Raw genomic sequence first — 11,900 nt, 5'->3', positions numbered from 1 at the left:
TTTTTCTTTCTTTCTTTCTTTCTTTCTTTCTTTCTTTCTTTCTTTCTTTCTTTCTTTCTTTCTTTCTCTTTCTTTCTTTCTCTCTTTCTCTCTTTCTTTCTTTCTTTTTCTTTCCTTTCTTCCTTCCTTCCTTCCTTCCTTCCTTCCTTCCTTCCTTCCTTCCTTCCTTCCTTCCTTCCTTCCTTCCTTCCTTCCTTTTAACAGGATACTATAGACAGAAGTTCAGATATGATCTATACTTTAAAAAAAGGAGATTCTTGAAGCAAGACATTCTAAGCAGAAGGGAAGGTCGGTGTTTCTAATAAAGCTCAAAGTCCGGACTCAGATTTGGTTGTGAAGACTTTTATAGGCTATTTTAGAGAATTTGGATTCAAAGTTTAGGCAGGAGGAAGTTTCTGATGGGTATAAGTAAAGAGAATAAAATGATCAAATCTGTGACTCAGAAAGATAACTCCCTAATCACATGGTTGGTTCCTCTGGCAACCAGCCCCCATCCTGAAGCTATTTAGGGGCCCAGTAAGTTACCTCATTACCATAAAGTCCTATATGTTTGAAAGGGACTTACTATGAATTTAAAAAGATGCTCCTCTCACTGTTATTAGGAACCAGGGATGAAGACCAAACGTGTATTTTTTTTTTTTAAGAATCTTATTTATTCATGAGAGAGAGAGAGAATGAGAGCAGGGGGAGGAGCAGAGGGAGAGGGACAAGCAGGCTCTATGCTGAGCACAGCAACAGAGCCCTAGGAGGGGCTCAGGGCTCTATTGCATAACCGAGATTATGACCTGAGCCGAAATCAAGACTTGGAGGCTTAACCACTGAGCCACCCAGGCGCCCCCATGTACTTCTTATAATACAATATCACACAAATAGTATACTATCCCTAAGTGTTTTGATGTATAACCTATATTTTACATCAACACTATATTTTAGTCCAAAAACATACATGTTTATTATATAAAGTATAGAAACTATAGGTAAAAAAATTTTTTTTAATGTAACTATTCTGTTGGACCACTTAAACAGATAAACACTGTTAACACATAGGTGCCTATTTCTTCAGGTGTATATAGCCATTTGTGCGTTTACAACTTTTCAAAACCAAAATGTATGCCCATATAGTAATACAGCTTCAAATCTTACCTTCTGAATCACAAAAATGTATTTTAAACTGTAATTCAATCTAAACTAGTTTCTAATATGAGTTAAAGTCCTAAGTGTTTCTCTTTCTTAACAATGTTTCTTATCAATCTTATTTTTTTAATTTCTAATATTAATCTAAGTGAGTTTTACTCTAAATTAAATATTTACTCCTTCCTATCACCTCAGAGATTTAAATGTATGATAACATCATTGGAAAATGTAAGGTGACTCAAAACTTTGCTACTGACAATGAGAGAACTTTTTCTTAGTAATTTTATGGTTCTTCAAGCAAGATACAAAGTGCTGAGATATTCTCACATAACTTCTACTCCTTGAAAAACATAAATGTCAATTTAATTGCATGAATTTTCAAAGCAGAAAGACAAGGGAAATTTGAATGTAACCTTTTCATTAAGCTTCAGTGATTAGTGGGAATGCTTTGCTTCACATATTGTTTTAAAATATAGATTTAGATAAAGTAAGCAAATGGTGTTAGTGTTATAGAATAAATGTAGATTTTCTCAGTACAAATTATATTGTGGAAACAAAGTTGAATCTTTAGATTTTTAAGTTCACTCAGATAACTAATACATAAAATGAAACCTTTTAAAAAGTTTCATTTGTAAAGGCAGTAAGTAACCAGTGCTCATGTCCCTTAAAAATACGGATCACACTAGAATATGAAAAAAAAACTACTAGAAATCTTATAAGCTGAATTATAGATCTTCCATCTACATAGGAAGATAAAATATTCTTGGACAAGATGAAAATTATCCTGGAGTCACTTTGAGTGCAAAATCATATGTGAGGTAAATGTGACTATATGAAATATGGGAAATTTGATGGCCTTAAGCAAAACCTCAAAATCTATTAATACTCTAAACAACACTGCAATTCTTAAACCTGAAAATTGGTGCAGGGCAGTTTGCTGAACAACTGTTAAATGTGAGATTTAACATGTTGCAATAGATGTGGGATCTTAGTCCATTTTGATAACAACCATGTACTGCTTGTGTATATTCTGGGGAGAAATGTTAATTATGGGACAATAATGGAATCAACGAGAGCTTTTACTGTGGCCACATTACTGTGGAATAGTTTTGTTGGAGTGCTGTTTCTCAAATTGGTAGCATATTTCAGATAAAGAAGGGAAGTCCCCCCTACTTGAAACTGCTGTGTCATTTCTTCTTCCTTAACTGAAATTCCAACCAAGTTTCAGGAAATGCCCTAATGAGCCACTTCTCTTTTCTCTTTCCTCAACTAAGTGGATTCCAACCAGCCCTAACTATTCATTATTCATGATCAGATCATTTACTCTGGTTGTCTTTTTTGGCATGGTGCTTATGTTATGGTTAGAGGGATTATAATTTGGTGCTGTTTGTAGAGGTGATAACACTGATAGAATCCAATCATTGCTGGTAGGTAACTAAACTGGCAGGTTAATTTTCTGTACTTTAAACAAACTATGAAAATAAGTCTAATCAATACTTATTTTACTTTGATATGTGTGGCTTGCTTGTAATTATGGTTTCATCTTGCATTATCATTAGGTATCATGATATTAGAGTAGTTGAGCTGTGATTTGCTATAATTTAGGTAAAATATATCTGAAACTTTATTAATGTTTTACTTTTAATCAAGATGTAGAAATCACTGTTTTAGTTCATGATAACCAAAGCAATTTCTTCTTCCGGTTTAATATTCTTGGATATTTACTAAATTGTACCGATTTAACATTTTATTGTATCTTATATGTTATTCTATGAGTAAATGTTAATTTCTGTTTACATTTTAGCAATACATATTTTATTGGCTTTTAACGGTAAGAAAACATGAGTTCTGTTCATAGCTGAATTAACACCACATAGTACTTTAGTGTATGTTATTTTTCCAGGGTTAAAAATTATTCTGGTTTTTTAAATGAAGGTTTGGATCTGAAAAGTTTGTGTAGGAGATGTCAACTATCCAAAGCAATAACTCTTTATAGTAATAGTTTTCAGTTGTTGTAATTAGTAGAGCTGTGGCAGGGGCTTGAAGATTATGTATATGTCTGTATACATACACACACACATACACATCTATTTCTTACATATTTGTTTCTGTGAATTATAATCCCATACTTTCAATATTGCCTTAAAATGTTTCATTGGGAATAGACATTTTGAGAAAAAAATAAACCTGAAGTAATCTTTAATTCATTTCAGGCAGCTTAATTAGTAATTCATTTACTGGAAACTTCATTTAACATTGACACTAAAATAACCTTCACAATTCTTCCCTATTCAGAGACTGTGTCAACAAAGCAGAGTGAAACAGAATGGGAGTTTCTTATCAAAATAATTCAGACCATTCTGCTTCACTTCTATTTTAGATGAATCTAAGCATAGCTTCACATCTTCAAGTCAATTTTGAATGAATACTAAATCTTCCATCTTTTTGGTGGAAACTGCCTTGAATAGACCAACTTCGTGATCTCCATTTTGGGAATAAAAGGTCTTTTTTTGCTATCAAAACAAATGGAATATATATAATTTCCATGTTGCCTATTTTTTTGTTTTGATTATTATTAATATTATTTTTTAATTTTTCAGTTTCATTACAAAGCAGTAGAACAGTTAAATGCATGAGTAGAGTATATTTTGTTGAACTGAAACTTGGAGCTGATGTTAAAAGTGAAACAAGCTGAAAAACGTTTCTTAAGTGTCAGCTTAATTTTAATGACTGTGGCACAAGGTTTGTAATAAGTTCTAGATAACCAAAATAATTGTGAGACATTTAAATATGATGCAAATAACTAGCATAAGTGAAATTTTCAGAAACCGTAGTAATTAACACAGTGGAAGTAGAAAACAATTTTGAAAACAGTGGTTTGAATAGTCAAAAAGGAGAAATAGGAAAGGAGAAACTGAAAGAAATGAAATACTCTTACACAATTGTTTCAAATAAACTAATGAAATATGATTCAAAGGGGATAATGATGGCTATTGATAAAATAATAATCATAATTATACGTGTGGAAATGCAATCATTCAACTCTTTGGAAATCAATGTACAAATCAAATTATCTGAAGTCAGTTAGACATGTCAGATTCTTATGGAGATAAGTTTAACTCTTTTAGTAAGAAATACTGGATTTAAACAGTGGAGTGATAGCAGATCTAAAGAGGTGATGTTTACTAATAGCAGATTGCAAATTTTATGCTATTTGTCAAACCAAACAAATGTAGAGTGCAACATATAGTTCCCTCTCAGGTTTTACTGATTGTGTTAGTACTAAGATCAGGAAGAAGAGTCTGAAGCATAGAGCTGAGGATATATGAGGAAAGCATGAAGAACCACAAGTGTCCTCAAAAACATAAGCTATGAGGAGAGAGCTTAACAATAGTCTTATAGAAAAAATGAGTAGCAAGAAACTAATGTATAAAAATATACCTTGTTTTATAGAGTTGTGAATTGCCAGCCAGTTAAGGAGTCTCTAGGTTGGGGTGCAAGTGTTTGGAGACATATCAAAGATTTGGCAGACATCACTTTGCCTGTGAGAGCTTAGTGGATACATAATTATGTGATTCCATTAAATTGTATTCACTGGAGCATGGGAAGTCTGGCCGCTTACTCATCAGCAAAAAAAAAAAAAAAAAAAAAAAAAGAAGTAGAAGAATGGTATGAGAATGTGTTACGGGTAGTTTATGTTAAACATCAGAAAAATTGGGGGAATCTGTATTATTGAAAAGTGAAATAGTACGATAAGTTGTAGAATTTCCTCAGGTGACCAGTTTAAAGACTAGATTGGTCAAGGAGAGAAAGCCCTTATTACCGATGTTGTAATTGCTCTCAGGATACCATGGGAGGTTGGGCCTAATGATCTTAAATATCCATTAGGTTGCTGTTTTTCTTTTTATCTCTTTAGGTTTGAAAGAATAAGTGAGATTTCAAAAATAGAACTAAAAAAAGCAATTGAAGGGAATGAATCTAGGAAGTAGAGATTGAGTTTTAATAAGGATTCCCATGCTCCCTGATGTTCACTCCTAAGAGTTACCATGGAAGAGTGTCTACAAATCATTTCTTGCCTTTCCTGAAAGACTCCTCCTCCACCTGCATACTAGAGCACAATGTGATTCACTTTCTGGGTTTTTCTGACAGGCCAGAGAATCCTTCTATTCCTCCCTTTTGTTCCTTTCTTTATTTCTTATTTTGTGAACATGTTTCCAATACAGAAGTTCATATGCACATGAACAAATTAAGTTCTGAAAGATATTCAGCTTGCTTAGATGTATTTCCATCCAAATAAGAATTTGAGCCAGGTCTCTCTATCTCTTCAATCAGATATTTTGCTGTGTCCTTTTATCCCTTTGCCAAAAACTCATTCTATCCACCATCTTTCCCCACTCCCCCCAAAATCTAGACCATACCTACTACTTTGAAAATCTGTCTATAGACAGGTAAATGAGCTCAGCTAGTGTCTGCAAGGAATATCTCAGCAGCTGTTTATAATCTCTGCTTCCTTTGATCTGTGCAGACTCGAAAGGATTTGAACCTACTGAACAATCTGAGGTCTGCAATAGAAATTTTGTCAGCAGCATTTTTTACCATCAGACTTTAAGTTCTGGTAAACTTTTAGACTTCCTCTTAATTAATCTTAGGCCTAAAGGGCATCGATCATTTAGTCATACTCGCAAATGTTTCTCTATTTAGACAATTGCCTTTTCACTTCTATAGCTTATGATTGTCCTTCACATATGCAAGGCTCTTTTTACACGATGGATGATTTGTTCTTTCCATTAGAATTATATCTACCATTCAAGATTTTTCCCATAAGTATATTCAACCTTCTTTATCTCTGCTCTCAAATTGTAAAACATCTATTATTGTTTTTATTGCAAACAAACATTTTTTCTCTTAAAAGGCTTTTGACATGTTGTGGACATGTAGGGATATAGTGTTTGGAAAATTCTGAGCATATTCACTCTTAGAGTAGGAACAAACCAGTGGGTGAGTCTGCCCAGTGAGATGACTGATGACACCGTCTTCTGGAGAAGGTACGGAATGTACACTTTTGTCTTGAGCAATAACTAAGTTAATATCTATGTAAGTTGATTAAGTTGAATGTGTATAAGTAGAGGGGTGTGCCAGGTGCAACACTAGTTTCTAAGGATGCTAAGATGCCTAAGATAGGGTACCTGCCAATGAGCACTTGAGGTATCTCAACAATTAATCACACTGACAAATTTTAAAGGTGTATATGAATTCCCTGAATCTGGGGGTTTGGGAAGGGTTCAAAGAACCCTTGAAAAATAATTAGCTATTCTTTAGGCAGGCAAAGGATAGGAGAAAGGCATCAGACAAAAAGACTAGCATGTGTAGAGTTGTGAAAAGCATGGCACATCCAGGGGTCTTTGATTAGAGCTTGCGATCATTGTGGGGAATAACATAAAGTAGGGCGGGAGAGTTAAGATGGGGGCAGACCATAACTATGCTTTTAAGGGTTTTAGGATTTTAACAAGAGGAGTAGCTTGATCTGATTGTGTTTTAGCTGAATATCTCTGGCCATTTGGAACACAGTTTGGGGGGATAAAAGATTAGAGCCATTAGTTTTAGATTTTGTTTATACAGTGCCCCTGTATCTGCTTTAAGAGAACAAGGACAAGTATGTGCCTCTGCGTAATACTTTGCAAAGTGGTTGCACCTCTGGCAAGAATAGAAGGCAAGTGCTTTGCTAAAAATATGATAGAACCTACTTCATAAGAAAATCAAAGGTGGTGGACTGTGTCATTTTCCACTGTAGAAATAACCACTGAAATTGAACACGGATTAGCTCCCAAACCAGTGGGCCAAGCAAATATTTGCAAGTGATTCAGTGATTTCTTTGTGGTTGCTTGGTTTAGTGCTGATAGAACATACTGAAATGGGAAGTCAGAGTTCAGCATTTTCAGCGCGCTACTAACTTGCCATGTGACTTTGAATAAGTCCGTGTGTGTGTGTGTGTGTGTGTGTGTGTGTGTGTGTGTGTGTGTTTGCTGAATATTCTGAGCTGATTTAATATCTGGTGTGGAGAATGAAGGGCTAGGGCTGGGACTGAGTGTGAAGGACAAGGGGTCCGGTGGTGTTAAAGTTTAGGTCTCCTGTGCCTGAAGAGTAGTTCTGAATCCACTCCTGGGATAGCAAACAGATTGGATGTGGGAACTCTAAGATTGGAAATCTAGGTCAGAGCCCAAAGGGAGGACCTCTCTCCTTCCCCCTTTGGGATCCTTGATCTCACATTTCTGACAGATTTTCAGAGCATGAAACATAACCATGGGCTACTATCTCATATATCTGGCCTTTCCCCCCCCTCAATATCCTTTCCTAAATACAGGCTCAGAGGACTCTGCCTTTAGGACAGAGCTCTCAGAGCAAAATGAAGTAGAGAATGAAGCAACTCTGCATAATTCGGGAGGTAAATTTTAATTTGCCTTTCTTCACAGGTCATCTCTACTTTTCCATATTTTCTGAGGATGTAGTACCAATTCATTCACATTTCTATTTGTTTCAACGTGAAATACTGTTTGTACTAAGTAGTATCTAAATTCATTTATATTCAGCGTTACTGAGCACACCCAGTAAAATGTATGACTAAACTTTTGAGCATTTGCTTAAGATGTATTTGTCTAAAGACAAAACAAACAACAACAAAATAGCAAGCAAAGATATTCCAGAATACGCTAGAAGGAAAGAATTTATAACATAAATGCATAAGCTAAAATAGAGAAATAAATAAAATAGAGAATAAATTCTCTACTTGGGGATAAAAAGGAGACAGTGACTGTTAACTATTCCTGCTTGAGTAGCAGTCATCTTAGAAGAGTTTTCATGAATATCAAAAGCAGCTGTATTACCTAAAGTCTTCTCTTCTCCAGTTGATAAAAGTTAGCACTGATTGGACTCTCATCAGGTACAAAAGGCTTTGCCACGTATCAATTCATTTGAACCTGAAAATACCCTTGAGGCAAGTGCTCTTATCTCCATTGTTCAGAAGAGAAAAGTGAAATTTCTTGGAAGATAGGTAAAGTTCCCAAGGTAACCAGTGAATAAGTGATGGGGCAGTGACTTGGTTCTAGATCTGCATGGTGCTTAGATCTAGGTAAACTATATAATCTTTTTTGTTGTTGTTGCTTTTAGATTTAAACTTTATCTTTGTTGTTCTATTTCATTCATTTTGAACAAGATCCCACCTTTATTACGGAGAAGGGGAAACAGTTCAAGGGAGAAAGGTTGGGGGAAATCAGAAACCATGCTATGCTAAAAATGGTTTCCAGGATTACACATGGATAACGAGGTCTTTGACTGTATTAGATTTGCAAAAATAGCAGTTGCAGAGGTAACAAGGGACCAGAATAGATGGCTCTATTTCATAAAAGAAAGAGGCAAAGTGAAAAGACTCATTAATGTTGAAGCAGTAGATGGATAACCAGTGACAAATATCAAGTAGATTTCCTTCAGTTTGGTCAAAGAAAGGTCATTGATTATTTTTGGTTAAACTGGTTCACAGAGGCCAGGTCTCTACTAAAAAAGGGAATTAATTGCTTCCATTTCTCACTAATTGCCTCAACATTTCCCTTTGCTTTGTCATTGGAGATTTGGTCAGAGAGGCAAAAAGTCAAAAGTCAGAGTGTGATGGAATCTACATAAAAAGGGAATCTAAGGAGACCAAATTATGGCATTTGGTGTAATAATTATAATGATACTTAGCATTTTTCTCTAGGAGCGCTGTGGATTTTTAGAGACCTTTTCAATCTTTAATCAGACCATAGGGCACATTTAAGAGAGTTCACTGTTTTTATTTCCATCTAGAGGATAAGGCTTCACAGAGAGATGAACTGACCTTGGGCAAGTCTCCTGAGATGTTAATCCTGTATGTTGGATTGCACCCTCCTATGTTGAGTTTTAGCTAGAAGCCTGGGCTCTTCCCAGAAGTATCATTCATTCATGCTTCTTCAGAGTCTGAAGACTTTTGTGCACATTATCATCTGAGATTACTACCTCTATCAATGACAGAAAAATCACCTAAGAAAACAACATGAAATAGTCTTGATGTCACAATTATTGCTTAGCTTATTCAGCTTATTAATTGGCGCTACAGCCATTTTCAATTAACAAGACATTCTACTTTGTATTTGATGACTCAACCAGTCTTTGAAATCCTGCCCAGCTCTAAGTCCTCTGGAATAGGTGAATTTTGTATTCCAGACATTTTGTTTTATTGTTCTGAAACCCAAAGTGGCAATATAGAAAGGGGAAAGAACATGAGCTCTGGATACGATAAGTCAGTGTTTACTTGTACTACCCTTAGAGGCCCAATAGACAAATGTTTCCTTTTAGGAAGTCCCAAATCTTCAATATCAACTACTCTTCTTTGCTGGAAGAACCAGAAATATGTTGTTCTTAATTAGATAGTTATTACACTATAGGTCACTTAGAAACATGACATTTTAGAATGAGCAGAGGTTTTAAAGATGGTTGGGTTTCAAAACTGGCTCTGTCATAACCAGTTGTTTGATCCCAGACAGGTCATGTAATTTGATTGAGACTCGGTTTCTTCATGTGGAAACCTGATATATCTCATTGGGTTTCAAGGTTATAAATGAGAAAGTGGTAGTAAAGCACCTTGCTTAATGCTAGCATGGAATGAGGACCTAGAGACCTCAGTCATGTGCTTATTAGTGTTGTTATTAGAAATTATAAAGATATTAAGTGATACAACTATTAATTGGGGCAAGACTTAAAAAACATAAGATGCTGGTGTAAAAGAAGTCTAGTACTCTATGGATATACTTTATTTGAATAAGATGCTCTCACAGTTATGGTGAACTTGAGCTGGACCTTCTTCCTCTGGTTTGTTGCCTGTCCATGGCAAGTCTTCCTTACTCTATCCTATTGAAAGTTCTTTGTTCCCATTGCCATTTCATAATCAGAACAATTCTGGGAATTGAGTAGTAGTATTGTATTATTGTACCCACTGTACAGATAAGGGTATTTACATGCTGGGAAGACCCTGAGTGGCCCAAAGGCACACAGCTTGTCAGTGGGGAGCCCAGGCTTGAAGTCAGGTGGGCTGATTCCAAAACCTGTAATTTCAACTGCTGCTCTAAAAGTGCTTTTGAAACATGACTGCAGTTATAGTTGTCATTTGTGCAAGCTGAGAAATTAAATTGCCTTCACCTCCATTTTTAAATTAATTAAGGGGATTCTTAAAGCTTATCCTTCTTCTGACAAAAGTGGCTATTCACGCTAAAATGGAAAACCAGTCAACAGTGACATCTATGTCACTAACCCTACTTTGGTTTCTGAGTGTTTTAATTTAATCTCAAAAAGCATAACTAGCCCAGTCCCTTGTCAGGACACGTGTCTCAGTCCTCTAACCAAAAAATATTGGGAGCTGGGCCTGTGGGTCCTTCCTGCTTTCATGGTGCTTTTCTCTCGTCTGCCTTTCCTCCTGTCCCCTCCTGTAGCTCTCCGGCAGGCCCAATGAGACTTTTCTCCCTGGTGCCGAAGCTGAAGACCAACTCTGAAGAGAGCCCTAATTGTCAAACTAGTTGCTCACAACATTTTTGACTTGTTTCTCTTAAACAGTGTAACCTAATAAAACTCCTTTAAGATATATAAACAAGGCCTACCTACTAACACAAGAAGAGCTAAGACTATGTATACATGGGAAACCTGGTTTGACTGTTTTGATTAACTTGACTGCTCAAGTCAGTCAAAAAGTAATCACTAGTGAAGCAAACCATTCTGACAGATTTTTTGGCCCACTGTGACTGCTTATTTGACTGGCTTGCCTGTCAGGTTGAAGTGGTCAGACTGACTGGAGACAGTCTAACTGGGAAATTTAACTCTGGAGGACGTGGGTGTCTATATACCAGAATCTACTTTAAATAACTTTATTTGATATCTGTACCTATTTTCCTGGGACCAGCAAGAAAAGTTTGAAAGTGACACATTGCTGCCCTTGACTTTCTAGAGTGAGATGTCTTGTCGCTTGCTAGAGCTGGCAATATATTTATAGGCTACAAAACAATGACATTTTTCCCTATGCACATATAGAGTTCAAGAGGATTGAAACTCTACCCTAACTTGGTCAAGTCTTAATAAGGCATCATACTCTCTTACTCTTCTGAAGGGTTGATGATAGATATGTGACAGCAAATGACTTCTCAGATATCAGGATACCAATTCATTCATCGGTGACTTGTGGTAAGGGCCAAGTTGACCTTGCCACTAATAGTAGTTTTTCTAAGAAGAAGAATTTATAAGAGAAAGAAAAAAAATCAGAATAAAACACCAAACAAAACCCTTGGTGAGATGCAAGAGAATCTGGTTGACGTTATTACTCAAGCTGCTTTTTGAAAGCAAGCCCCTTTATATATCTATACTTGTGTTCCTTTTGGAAATTTACTTTGAAATGAGCTCCCAGGTTTGGGCAAGACAATACCTTAAGGATGGAAAGAATAATTTATTCTCACATGGTAGTGTTGGATTTTCTGGGGAGAACACATCAAGGTTATTGTCTGCTGTAAGCATATTTTTATATGGTCTGGTTTATGTTGGTTGAGTATCCTAATGTGTTTACATTAGGAATTTGAAATATCCTGTTATTGTTTGAAAGACTTTTTCATGTGCTGCTCTTTAATACTCCTAAAATTCTAGCTTTACTCATGGACATGGAAATGTTTAGTAAATATTCAGGACTTTGATGCTACCTCAAGTACTTCTATTAAATATAT

The 11,900-nt window shown here is 35.7% G+C and overlaps 1 protein-coding gene across 4 annotated transcripts in view; it reads left to right on the top strand.

Moving 5' to 3' along the window:
* TFEC (transcription factor EC) overlaps positions 1 to 11,900 on the top strand; it is a 178,008-nt gene that overhangs the window by 108,718 nt on the left and 57,390 nt on the right. The window contains exon 1 of one of the 4 annotated variants that reach the window (XM_025873204.2): positions 2,431 to 2,561. The exons of the other annotated variants lie outside the window; for them this stretch is intronic. The gene's annotated coding sequence lies outside the window, so the exon portion shown is untranslated. Of the gene's footprint in view, positions 1 to 2,430; positions 2,562 to 11,900 lie in introns of those variants that run through there. 4 annotated transcript variants of the gene reach the window in all.

The sequence above is a fragment of the Callorhinus ursinus genome, unplaced genomic scaffold (assembly GCF_003265705.2).
Source record: "Callorhinus ursinus isolate GAN/ISIS: 27379988/994484 unplaced genomic scaffold, GSC_fseal_2.0 scaffold12, whole genome shotgun sequence".
In the NCBI taxonomy this organism is placed as follows: Eukaryota; Metazoa; Chordata; class Mammalia; order Carnivora; family Otariidae; genus Callorhinus; species Callorhinus ursinus.
Note: the sequence above shows the minus strand (reverse complement) of the source record. Positions and strands in the feature narration are given on the sequence as shown.